Raw genomic sequence first — 13,818 nt, 5'->3', positions numbered from 1 at the left:
ATAACTTGTTGCTGTTGCTTATGCGTTAGCAGTGCTATGCAATATTTGCAGGAAGACAGACAGAAGTACACATGGGCTTCCTCAGCACAGCATGGCGGTGGCTAGTCTCCTGGCATCAAACAGGTAGGTGGACCAGTCCTTATAATTGACTGCCTAGGCAGCTGTCAATTACAGCCAAGCCATCTACTTCCCACACACATTGCTGGCCCTGCCCTCCCACTACATACCACGGCGTACCTCAGAGCCCAGCCACATGACTGCACAGCGCTGCCGTCTCCAAGCAACTAAGAGGCAGGGCTGCAGGTTGTATATAATGTGCATTATTGGTGTACAGGCCGTACACGTATAATACACATCATACAGGAGACACTAGCAGACATAATGGATCGTTTTACATATCAGTGGTTTTGCCTGTCCCTTTGCGGGCCAGTCCACCCCTGCTTACAGGGCCTCTAAACCTAAAATAAACGTTTCTTTAAAGAGACATTGATGCAAATGGCACCTTTACACAATACAGGTCTGTTTTGGTTGAAAGTGCTTTAACATGTGTGCAGTTATAGTGGGCTACCAAAGCAAAAAAAGTAACTGCAGAATTTTCTTCAATTTAGCAAACCACAACACATGGCATGGGTGTTGTGATGCACCATAGGGGCTTCAGCGTTACCACATGCTAGGGTGTTATTCGAAACGAGGGGCCCCACCATACACCACACAAAGTGTATACTTTACTGCGTGTTTGAGAAAAGCACATTACTGCAATTTATAGGTGTAAAGCCAGCCTGAATGAAACAAAAAAAAACAGCAGTCTGTAAAAAAAAGTGTAAATAGTACTTACATGTCCCACTGCCAGTGTCTCTTTTCTTCACCCTCTATCAGATCTATATCCACCCAGGGACACATAAGGGACACATAGCAACTGGCAGGTGGGACCACCGCGCAGGGCAGGTGATGCTGGCAGTTGTCACACCCAGATGCAGAGGATTGTACCGTTGGGTGTAGCTTTGTAAGAAAGTGATTGGAGCTACAGGTCGCAGGACTGGTATGAATTAGTACTGTTCTTTTATGAGTTAAAGAGTCACTTAAAAAATAGCAAATTCCAGAGAACCAGTAAAATTGGAACCAGTAATCACTTCACAAAACACAGCACAAAACAAATGGGATGTACTGTTCTATATGGAGGCAGTAAATAATGTGGTCAGTGAGACACCCCTGCAGTGTTACATGGCTATAAGACTCTCATAACTGCTTGTGCTCACTCCGTCTGCCCACATTCAGAATCATAGGAGCTGTTAGCAAGCACTTTGTAAGTGATTTCCAAGCAATTAGAAAGCAGTTTTCCTCTCATTTACTGATTTAGCTTAATTGGCAGCATTTGGGGTGCCTATTACACACAGGAACAGGTGAACATACAAAGGGCGCAAAAAACAAACAAGTTCTCGTCTACATAATATAAGGGCTGGTGTTCTGTAGTCTAGTAGTGGAGAAATCAGGGCTTGGGATTTTAGTGCATTAGAGGCAACTACAGGCGCTGGAAGTCCACATCCAAGTGAGTAGTCCAGAACATAAGTATCCCACCTATGCAAAAATCTTATTTGCTAATCAGATGGCTAGATCCTACAATCATCAGACTTTATTAAAGTAACATTAAAGGACAACAATTTTTTCCCTCCCCCAATGTTAGTGAAAACACTTACCTTAAATGATGTCTCTTAATCCGATCTTCTTCTTCTTTCCTTCATCTGTCCCTCCAGCGGTGCGGCGGCTCTCCGATCCAGCGCTGACTGCTCTGTCCCTCCGATCCAGCGATGTCTGCATGCGGGTGCACACGTCCATAGACTTACGGTACCTTGCGTCTCTGCTCGTCTCCCAGCCGAGAATCCGAACTGCGCATGCGCCCGCCCCAAGATGCTTTGCAGTCGCCCGAACAGTTTCGTTTTCTCAGGCAGGAGCGCGCAAAGAAAAAAAGGTAAGTTTAAACCACTGTTATAGCAGGTTTTTTTTTTTTAAACTGTTTGCCTATATCTACTGCTTGATAGCAGTAGATATAGGCAAAAAACGGGAGGGTTTAGAACCCCTTTAAGCATCCATGAACCAGGCAAAGTTCCTAGTCTTGCATGAGAAAGATTAGAGCAAAGCCATGGCAGCAATGAAGTAATGGAACTTGCCATATATTGTCCAACACAGGCAAACAGAAGTTCCCGGAAAAGTGTGTTCTTCTTCTTGAGCCAAGGAGGACCCACATCTACCAGGTCTTTGCTACCTACATACTGCACATATTCATAATAAAAGGCATCAAAGATACAGAAGACATTTTCCCTCCTGCACTTATCCAGTGCAATCAAATACCTAATGAGAAAGAGAAGATTCCTGTATGTGATGACAATGTTATGTGTATGACTTTGACCGACTATATACTATAAAATGATGCTTCTACTGAAAGGAGATATCCCAAGAACCCACATGTGAGAAGAACAGAACACAAGTAATCTTTGCATCCTTATGCTCAAAAGATCGAATTAGATTGGGTGTTATCGGCACTTCTTGCTCCAGTAATAATCAGAATTCAAACAGTGTGCACACTTGTAAAACTATTAAATCAAGACACCCCTTTCTTCTCTCAAAGCTCATCCTTTGGGAACTCAAAGGAGATACCCACTTTGACAATGAGACTTCTTGTTAGTGTTCAAACCTACTCTAAACTAGTGATGGGCTCTATGTTCGGGCCGAACGTGAGTTCGACTCGAACATCGGCAATTTGTTTCTTCGGCAAACACACGAACTGTCAGGGCTTTGTGAGCCCTGATTGGCTAAAGCCTTGCACCACAGGTCAGGTGCAAGACTCTGCCCAATCAGGGCACAGAGAACTGTGAGAGCCATGATTGGGCAAAGTCATGATGCCCAATCATGGCTCACCTGTTACAACTGTAAACATGTGGGTGGAGCTAGCTGTGACTGATAGCTCCGCCCAATTGTTTATAAGTTACCGGCATCTGTCAAATGCCATTCTGCAGCAGGTGTTCATCGCAGCAAAGGGACGGTGCTCGTCTTTTTTTTTAATTATTATTATTTCTATCTATTTTTTATTGTTTTATTTTTTATTTCGCAGAGTTGTCGTCATCATGGACAACGCTGGACGTCGTGATTGATGCTGGATTACGTCGGTGGATCCATTTTTTTTTTTTAAATGACAGAATTGTCAAAAACATATCGTTTTTTTTTTTTTTTTCAAATGAAGCATTTTTTCAAAAGTGTGGCCTCTTTTTTAGAACTTTTATTTAACCCTTTCGTGAATGGGTAGGGGTACTCATTCACAATGGGGGGGTACCCATTGAATAAGCCCCCGGCCCGCACCTCCCCACACACTTTTTATTTGTTTTTTTTAAATGGGGTCCCTCCTAACATTCCTACCAGGGTCTGGTATTGTTTGGGAGGGGAAACCGCACGCTGTAAAAAAAAATTGTAATTTTTTTTTCTTTAGAAATGTCAGTTTTGCTGCAGCAGGTTCTATACATTGTACAGATGCGCCACTTTACAGGCAGTTTAAGGGGACCCCCCAGGTACGATATTTAGAGGAATTTTTCACTTGCATTGTTACCTTTTAAGTGATGTTAAAATCACTTCTCCTTTAAAAACTGTATTTTTAAAAAGTTTTCTTTTCATTGATTCCTGTCCCTCAGGGCAGTACCCGGATCCCCATACAGTTTTTATGGCCAATAACTTGTATATAAGGCTCCAAAATGGGGACATTTGATTTTCAAAGTTCTACCCCATAGACTTGCATTGAGTTCGAAATCAAGCTCTTCCCATGTTCGAAAGTTCGAATTCGAACTGAACAAGGGGGTGTTCAGCCCATGACTACTCTAAACCTATTAGAAATTACATGACATCATCATACTACAACGTAAGTGAAACAACATCTAAAACTACTACTGACAGCAGCAAGACTGAACCTTCAACAGGTGACCAGGAATGTTCTAATACCAAGATCGTGCACAACAATACTGATGTTCAGCGGCTCACATACTGTGTAATTATATAGTTCAGTAGATCAGTTACCTATCTAGTTTAGTAGATGCTACGGAGTTGCTTACTGAGCAAGAGGCTGGATGAGGCTTATGCAGCCCACAAGTTTCTAAGCAGCCATGGACTGCAGTAGGATTGCACACCCCCTTGGTGTGAAGTAGATACAAATAACAGGCAGCATTAATACTGTAGGTAATTGCCACACTACATAAACATATTCATGAGATTGGAACTGGACTTGAACTAATATTAATGGCACCCCATATGAGGCAAGTAGGACGCAAGACAAATGCGTGATATTGCGCAGTCAAAAAATTGTGCAAAGTTCACAGCTCATCCTGCTGCATGAGCTTCTTTGCTAGGTTTCTAGGCAAACGCCTAGTTTGCCTCGCGGTAAATACGCCCCTGGGTTCAGGGCCCATTGAAATGAATAGGCTGCCCTATGCTGCAGGTCAGAGGTATCCACCTTGGGCAGATCTGAACAAAGGCAGGCATGGGCAGGTCTAAGGCTGCAAGTAACAATACAAAGTTTCCTTAGGTGAAGTTTAACTAATATCTCATTACAGCTTCAAGCAAAATTAGACCCACCAATTGACTGTCTCCCAAATCAGTTACTTTTAAGGTATGCCAACTGTTAATGTTGCCATTGTGCTTATTTCAGCTCTCAACTGAACTTTCAAGCCCTTGAACATCTGATGTCATAGTTGATCACATGTGCAGCACCATGGCAACTGCAATCAAGACAGAGGCTAAAATGGCACCTTCCTGGGCTGTAAAGTATAATAGGTTGTAGTTCTGCTTTCATTTAATTAAAATGTGTGTGGGTATAATGCGTGCGTGTATAGTACAAGTTTCCTTGACTAGGGTATTAAAGATGTCTTGTCCCTGAACAAAAAGCTGCCATTGTTATCAAGGGCGTAACTACAAATCATGGGGCCCCATAGCAACACTTTGGGGCCCCCTGGCTAAATCTCTGTATCATCTGGCAGTGTCAACTGTAACAATACGTCATTGATCATAATGTGAAGTATATATCAAGGACAGCCAGCAGAAGAGTTGACAGCATAGTACTACTAGGGAGCAGTGCCGGGGGTAAAAGTTATAGTAACACTAATAATAATAATATTAATACCCATAATTATATTTTATATTATGATAAAATGATTAAGGCTCTTGCACACACTCGCTCCCTCTTCAACCCTTATACAAATGTCCTTAAACTCTAGCTTCATTACATTTTGATAGAAGCACAAACATCAGGATTAAGCAGAGGTGACACTGTGGGATTTGTGACTGCATTAGACATACGGGGTTAATTTCAGTCTGTAGCAGAAGTTTAGAGGACAATAAATCTTCAGTGTTAAAATAGATAAACAAATGCTACTTACTGCATACAGGGGGATCTATGACTAGATGATCCTGAGGTCTGACTTCAGCCCTTCTATACTGCAAACTTCACAGTTTAGTTTTCCTAACCAGCCGGCAACCATACTGGGGCCCCCTCCTACCTTAGACCCCATAGCAGGGGTGTGGGATACTATGGCTGTTGATACACCACTGAACGCCACCCACCCCCCAACACACTGACACCAACTGGAATTTTAATGGCAATAACAGCCTTTCATTAACAAAAGTTATAAATATCACACATAACAATGACAGTTTGAATGGGGCCCAAGGTGCTTTTAGGCATTTTGCTCAATATTCTATAGCTGCGTGCCCATAAGGTAGGTCTCCAGCGGCTCGGAAACAATTGTGCCCTTTAAAGTATAAAATAGTAAAAGGGGTGCTGTACCTAAGAGGAGTCCCTACCCAACTTACATTTGAACTTAATGATCGCCTTTGAGGACTTTGAGAAACCCACCAGCCACTACGACTTGACCCCACCTTTTGTTCCACCCTTGAAGCCCCTCTTGTTCCTCACCCTTCCAATCCTGTAAGTACCACCCCACTGCCTTCTCTAATACTAAACCCAGGCATGTAGCCCCTAAGTCCATTGCTTTAATTGGAGCCTAGCTTTATAACAATAAGACAAATATTAAAAACATGTACTAATGTTTAAAAAAATTAAAAAAAGGTACTAAAATAACTCAAAAAGTGTGGGTACCAAACATACACTAAAGTTTCCCTTTATGTTTCATTTGTACTTCGAGCAAGATACATTGCCAAATATTGTGCACAAAAACACACCTCCTTCAAACTTTAATTGGGAAAAGGAAATCCAAATCATATGTTGCTGTTAAATGTCCTTTAATTGACATTATATAAAATGGCCAGTTCACCCAAAGGTGATATGTCAGTTGTTGGTATCTGCTGATGTTGCAATTGGCTGTATTGTGCGCTTATGCCTAGAGGTGTTGATGGTCTCCCACTCTCAATTTTGCTTGTTTCAGGAAGCGATTACATTTGCGCATTTAGTTTGCTCAGCTGTCTGTTAAGAACATCATCGTGACAAATGTCCCGGATTCTATCCACATTTATTATGTTGCTGCTCATACACACATCATCAGGTATGTCTAAAGAACCAGAAATAATGCTGTGTAATAGGCTCTGACGGTAGCGGCAGGTCTGATCCCACTGTACTGTCACCAACACCGTTTCAATCCTACCGTGCCTTCACCAAGACATGACGATACCAGTCTCAGCCTCACCCTGCACAGAGATATTTCAGCTTGTAGGACAACAATCTAAGGCTAGCAGTCCGAGAGCAATCATCACTGGGGTTGGTTAACTCTGCAGTTAACCCTTTACACAGAATAATAGCTGTCACCACGTGTTTTAATGCAAACACGCACCGTTCCCAGCAAACGCTGTGACAATTTAAAATCATTAAGCTTGTCCCTATGCTCTAAATAAGAACTTAGTGAAGGGCTACCATATTGTAAAACCTGTCGTATTCCTGTCTGGAGGGACATACATCACTTCCTGCATTCGGGGGCCGAGAAGAGCTCAAAGGGAGATTGTGTACTGATCTCCATTTGATCTCCACTGACAGCGTCGCCGTGCCGGTCCCAGCCACACCTGGCACAGCGGATCTCGGGACCGGCAGCGGAGGCGGCGACGGAGGTACGGGGTGACGCACACCCGCAGCTACTGCAAGCGATCGGGCATCTGTAGAAACGCCCGATCGCTTGAATGTAAACAGACATCGCTGGCTGTTTACATTGCTAACAGTTCCCCAATCGTGTGCGCGCCGAGCACCGCGCACGAGCGGGGGGACGCCCTCCTGCTCCTACAAGACTCCCGTCCAGCCATTCAGGAACGGCCATGGACAGGAGGTGCTTAATGAGTGTTTTGGCTTTTACTTAGTGCTTTATTGTAGGGGCCATAAACTATAAAAGAGGCCTTATTAGCAGATATCTGGTGCTGTGGCTTTTACTGTGAAATTTGAAGACCTTTTAAAGAGAGCTATATTTAATTGGTAGTATTGTATAATCATGTCTAGCAAGATGAATTCCACCCCATTGAGGGGATGACAAGGTTTCCTAAATAACTTTTGGGGTGCCCAGACCTCATTACCGTCACGGGCTCAATTCACAATGCTTTAACACATGGATAAGGATCTTTATTTTAGCCACATGACTATAATTTTCAATCTCAAGTTTCAAATGATCTTAACTCTTGGTTTTTGTTTTTTTTTATAATACGGAGTCCAAAAAGCTCAATTCGCCAGTATAAGGATCCTGTTTTTTTCGTAATGTGATCTGAAAAAGGTCAAATGACTGACTCAAATGACTAAAAAAAAATCCTTATTATAATGTGTGTTCTTTAGAATAGCAGTGGGGAGTATTGAAGTACTGAAGGGGCTACTGGGGTATTTGTATGACTGGAAATAATAGAAACCTATTTTTGAATTAAAAAAATATTTCGGGACATTTTAACCAAATGACGCGGCCGGGAGGGGAGGTGAGTCACAGGACCCGCCCCCTCACTGTGAAGCCCGTCGGCAGTGCGGGGCCCGGTGTTCGAACACCGGGACCCTGCACTGCCCCATATTGCAGGACCGGACCGGAGGTTGGGGAACACTGCTCTACGGGATTCAGATCTGGACTCGTTGCTGGCCAGTCCAGTACTCTCCAGCGCTTTGTCTGAAACCATTTCTGGGTGCTTTTTGACATGTGCTTTAGGTCATTGTCCTGCTGTAAGACCCATGACCTCTGACGGAGACCCAACTCTCTGACACTGGGCCCTTCATTGCACCCCAGAATTCTTTGGTAGTGTTCAGATTTTATAATCCCATGCACACAGTCAAGACATCCAGTGCCTGAAGCAGCAAAGCAACCCCAAAACACCAGTGAACCTCCACCATGTTTGACTGTAGGGACTGTATTTTTTTTCTTTAACCGCTTGAAGACCAAGTGTTTGCACCCCCTTCCCGTCCAGGCCATTTTTCAGTATTCAGCGCCGCAGTACTTTGACTGACATTTATCCCATCATGCAACGCTGTACTGAATTTAATTTTATACCATTTTTTGGGGGACAGATAGAGCTTTCTTTTGGTGGTATTTAATCACCACTGGGAGTTTATTTTTAACTATATTTCTGGAAAATTACTGAAATATTAATTTTTTTAAGTTTTTTTTTAAAATATTATGTTAGGAAACATTTATTATTATCCAATTTTTTGGTAAAATATAAAAGTCGGGGTCACGTTGGGTAAATAGACACCAAATATGTCAAGCTTAAAAATTGCGCACACCCTCGAAATCGCAAAGAACTACAATACTTGACCATAGGCGACGCTTTAAAAGCTTTTACTGCTCATCACTTTAGTGTTATCAGTGATTAATGGCCCTAAAATGATTGCTCTCACTGAGACGTTCGCGGCGGTATGTAACATGTGCAGTGCAATGGGCGCAATCCTCGTTTTCGCAGGTATGCGCACCCGAGCATGTTTGCATGCGTGTATGTATGGGTGGGGACTTTAAAAAATTTTTTTGTTTTTTTTAAATTCTTTTTTATGTGTAACTTTACAGTTTTCTTTTTTGGAAACTTAAATTTTTTTCCCCCTTTTTTTCCCCACTTAACTTTATTGCTATAACATAGGGGGCTAAGAATCCCCCCTATGTGATAGCAAACGATGTGACAGGCCCTTTTTATGGAGACATCAGGGGTCTCCAAGAACCCTAATGTCACCTAGGACCCCTGAAGAAGCTGATGAAGCAGAGATCTGCTTCATCAGCTTCTCTCCAGCGTCTGAAGCTGGAGAGTGACACAAGAATGCGGAAGTGATGTAGTATACACCACTTCCGCATTCTTACAGCGTAGAGGTGACCGGATCCCCTGTCAGAGAGGCACTATGCTGGTCCCGGGCTCGCACCGGGCACAGCAGAGCACGAAATCAGCCTGACAATGGGAGGGGGGGCGCAGAGGGGGGGGGCACGGGCCGGCAGCTCATACAAGCGATCCGCCGGCTATAATCGCTTGTATGCTAACAGGCTGTCCACAGCACCATCTCCCAAAAGGATTTTGGCTTCCTCAGGTAAGTTTTGGCAAACTCCAATCTGGCTTTTTTATGTTTCTGTGTCAGCAGCGGGGTCCTCCTGGGTCTCCTATCATTCAGATGGCGATGTATAGTGCGAGCTGTAAAACAGCAAAAGGTTTTCCTGGCACACTCACAAGCTAGCATGTAAAAAAACTTGTCTCACCACTAAGGTTAAAAACAGAGGTTTAGATACACGTCTTCTGCAGAAAATGTGAAAGCCGCACAGCCACGCCAAGGCACCTCTATATAGTGCGGTTCTAACTCTAAACTATCAGAGTCTCCATCTTGGAGCACATGGGGGCAGAAGATAAAATTGGGTGCAGGTTTGTCAGGAGGAAGCCCAACCCCCCTTAAAGGCACAAGAAACGCACAAGGGATCCCGCACATCCCAATGGCAGCTGAGACCCCCCATGCATCACTGCACCAAATCAGTCAAGCAAAACAAATGACAAACGCACTCATCAATTCGTCACCAGCTTTACAGAAAGGTGCACACAGAAAGGGTTTTAAACAGTAAAACAGCAAAAAGTATAGTGTGAGGTGACACAGTTGTACCCTGTGCCTGAAGGTCAGTTCGAATTTCCCTGGAAGTTGATCGAGGGTCTTTATCCACCATTCAAACAATCCTTTGTTGCAATCTTTGATCAATTGTTCTCTTTCGTCCACGTCCAGGGAGATGAACTGCAGTGCCATGGGCTGTAAACTTCTTGACAATGTTGCACACAGTGGACACAGGAACATTAAGATCTCTGGAGATGGACTTGTAACCTTTAGATTGTCCATGCTTTTCCACAATTTATGTTCTCAAATCCTCAGACAATTCTTTGCTGCTCTTTCTCTTCTCCATGCTCCGTGTGGCACACAGAGACATACAACACAAAGGTTGAGTCAATTTTTCACCATTTTAACTGGTTGTCGGTGTGATTTTTATATTGTCAGCACCTGTTAATAGATACAGGTAAGTTTAATTACAAAATAAAGGAGCATCACATACTTGGAATGCAATTAATTCTTGCAATTTGGTGAAGTTGCCTAATTTTATCCAGTCCTTTTTTGGAGTTTTGCGTAGAATGTGTCAGATTTGGCTTTTTTTTCTCCACTTTTTTGCGTCATACCAATACAAACAAAAGAAATTAACATGAGAATGCCGAAAGTGCGGCCATCTTGCATGAATGCAGACGCGGTCCTGTGTGCGGCGGTGGAAGATGGCGGACACAGGTACTCGTTTTAGACATCAGAGCATTTGCACGAGTACGAGTACCCATGCAAATACTCGGTATCGTGGCCGATACCGATGCTTGTATCGGTATAGGTGCATCCCTAATATGTACATCATCACCCATGGCCAACTGCTTCTTTTTTTTTTTATTAATATATTTTTATTTCAAAATTTAAAAATACATATAGCTTGTATAACACACATCATTACATCTCCATATTTACATTCATACATTCTATGGGGGGGAGGGGGAGAAGGAAGTCCAGGTGTTGACTAATTAATTCCCCTTTATGTGAAGTGTGAGTTGTTCTAACTGTTCCTCTATTTCTTAAATTTAGTACCATATTCTTTATATGTTCTTCCCCCACCATGCATTATCTGTGAAAGTATTCCCTATTTCTTTGTGTTCCACCTAAAATATGCATATCAACCTATGGGTAATAGGTTCTGGATCTCCAATCCTATAAAAGAAACTGGTTCCATTTACTCTTCCTGTTGGATGCTAATCCAACTGTGTATTCTAACTACTTGTGAAATTCTATGTGCTGTGTTACCCTTAAATACTACCTGGGGTTCCAATTTCTAGCCCATGTGAAGGAACTTCCTACCCCCATTTTACTTTTAATAAATATGTTTATTCACCATTCTGGCTTCCCTTCTCCCCTCACCCCATATTCCCATACATAAAGGTCAAATGCATTTATATTCCTTATAACAATAAAACCAAGTATTGTTTAGTAATTAATCTTTCACTTTGTTGGCCCTTGTATTTCCACAAGCATCTTATGGATAATCCTCTCTATCTCTTTTCCTTTCCTCTCTATCTTTTATTATTACATTCCTAAATACTTCAGACTTTCTATAGGACTCCCATGCCTCCCATATATACTTATATTTGTCCATGTTACTGTTATCTTTAGCAATGAATTCCTCCATATATCTTATTTCTTCCATTGTGGTCTCCCACTTCTCAAGTGAGGGCGGGATCCTTGATTTCCAGCCCCGAGATATATTGACTCTTGCTGCGGCCAGCACGGATCTAATAATATCTACTTTTATCTTTTTTATAGGGCCGGGAATCAAGGATAATAATGCAATTGTGGGGTTATTCTCCAGTTTTAGTTTACCTATAGATCTATAGATTTCAAATAATGACTCCCAAAAGGTATAGACTCTAGGACAACTCCACCAGATATGCAGGTATGTTCCCTCCTCTATATTACATCTCCAGCAGCTATCTGACTCACCCGGGTTTATGTGTTTAATTCCTTCTGGACATCAATACCATCTTGAGAGTATTTTATAATTTTTTTCCTGGTAGAATGAGGATTTAATAGAACTATGTATCATAGTAAAAATTCTTCCCCAATCTTCCTCTGAGATCTCCCTCCTTATCTCCTGTTCCCATCTCTTCATATATTTTGAATGACCTCTGGCTTCTTCCTCTCTTAACAGGCCATAAACCAGTGATAGTGCGTGTTCCGTCTTTGTTTTCTGCAAACATAAGTTCTCAAACTTAGTAAATGGCCTGCCAAGAGATCTATATGCCCTTAGATGTCTAATAAAGTCTGTTAATTGAGTTGCCTCAATCCATAACTTTCCGTTGCTTTGTCTCTCCGGTTTAAACTCTGGTTTTAGTTCTTCTTTCCCTATCTCTAAAACCTGCAATATCTGTGTATGAGGGACATTCTCAATGTTCAAAAAGGAGGACACCTGCATACCCGGTGGAAATTGTGTGTTTCCTGCTTTGGGAGTCATAGGGCCTGGAATAGAAGATAAATTATACTTATACATAGATCTATCCCATGTTGTTAATACCGGTTTAGCTAAATATGGCAAAGCAGACATGTGTGGTCTGGCATTAACTGTCAGCCATGGGATGTTCTTCAAGTAAATACTGGGTGGATTTGATTTCAAGTTTACTCCCATCTTGACCTGTTTACTATTGATCCAATCGAACATTCTTATTAATAATGCTGCTTTATGGTATAAGGTGAAGTCCGGTATTCCCAGACCTCCTCTTTGTTTTGATCTAGTTAACACCTTGAAACTAATCCTAGGGGTTTTATTAGCCCATATAAATTTTATAGTTGCTGTTTTAAGTTTTTGAAAAAAAGATCTTGGGAGCAAAATGGGTACTGTTTGGAACCTATATAGTATTTTGGGTAGCACATCCATTTTGAGTACATTGGCCCTCCCAATCCACGACATTTTCATATTACTCCATGTCTGAAACAGGGAGAAAATCTTGTCTATCCAGTCTTTAAAATTTATGGCATATAGCGTATTCAGATCTTTAGGAATATGTATACCCAAATATACTATATGCTTGGTTTTCCATCTAAATGAATAGCTTTCCTTTATACAAGATTGTCCTTCCTCTGATAGAGATATATTTAGGAATTCTGATTTTGAAATATTGATATGGAAATTGCTCAAATCCCCAGCCAACTGTTTCTTAATCTAAAAATGTGAATGCTAACTTGCATTTCTTTACACTGTCCTTCTATACTCTGATGTTGCTTTACATGGAATTAATAAAAAGTTATTAAACAAAGTTAAATGTGTTTTTGTCCTATATTTCCAGGTGCAGAAGTAACACACATTGAGGTGTTCACTCCTGAATTGGAAGGCTCAAGATTGTATATTCCATGTATGTTCTTTGTGGATAAAGCTCTTGAGGGAAATGCAATTCAACTGGAATGGAGCCTAACACCAGAGAACGGTGACAATTACCATTCCATCATATCGGTGGATGACACTAAGCAGCAACCGGAGAGCCAGACCGATGGAAGAGCTCAGCTACGCTTGTCCCATTTGCACACAGGAGATTGCTCTCTGATCATTGACCCTGTTGCCAACCATGACAGTGGGACATATGAGCTCCAATTCTCTCTAGATGGCATACCATACCAACCCATTCCACATGTTGATATTTGGTTCACTAATAGCAGTGGAGAAATAGGTAAGTTTTAGAGACAGTCCTCTGCCGAACGGATATTTCAGCTCCTCCCACCAACACATCTCATTAGTCTATGTGATAGTTGCACACACATGCCAATTGAAAGATACAGGAGAGGGAGAAGGCAGT

This window comes from Nanorana parkeri, unplaced genomic scaffold, assembly GCF_000935625.1.
Source record: "Nanorana parkeri isolate BGI_ZX_2015 unplaced genomic scaffold, ASM93562v1 scaffold120, whole genome shotgun sequence".
Taxonomy (NCBI): domain Eukaryota; kingdom Metazoa; phylum Chordata; class Amphibia; order Anura; family Dicroglossidae; genus Nanorana; species Nanorana parkeri.
Note: the sequence above shows the minus strand (reverse complement) of the source record.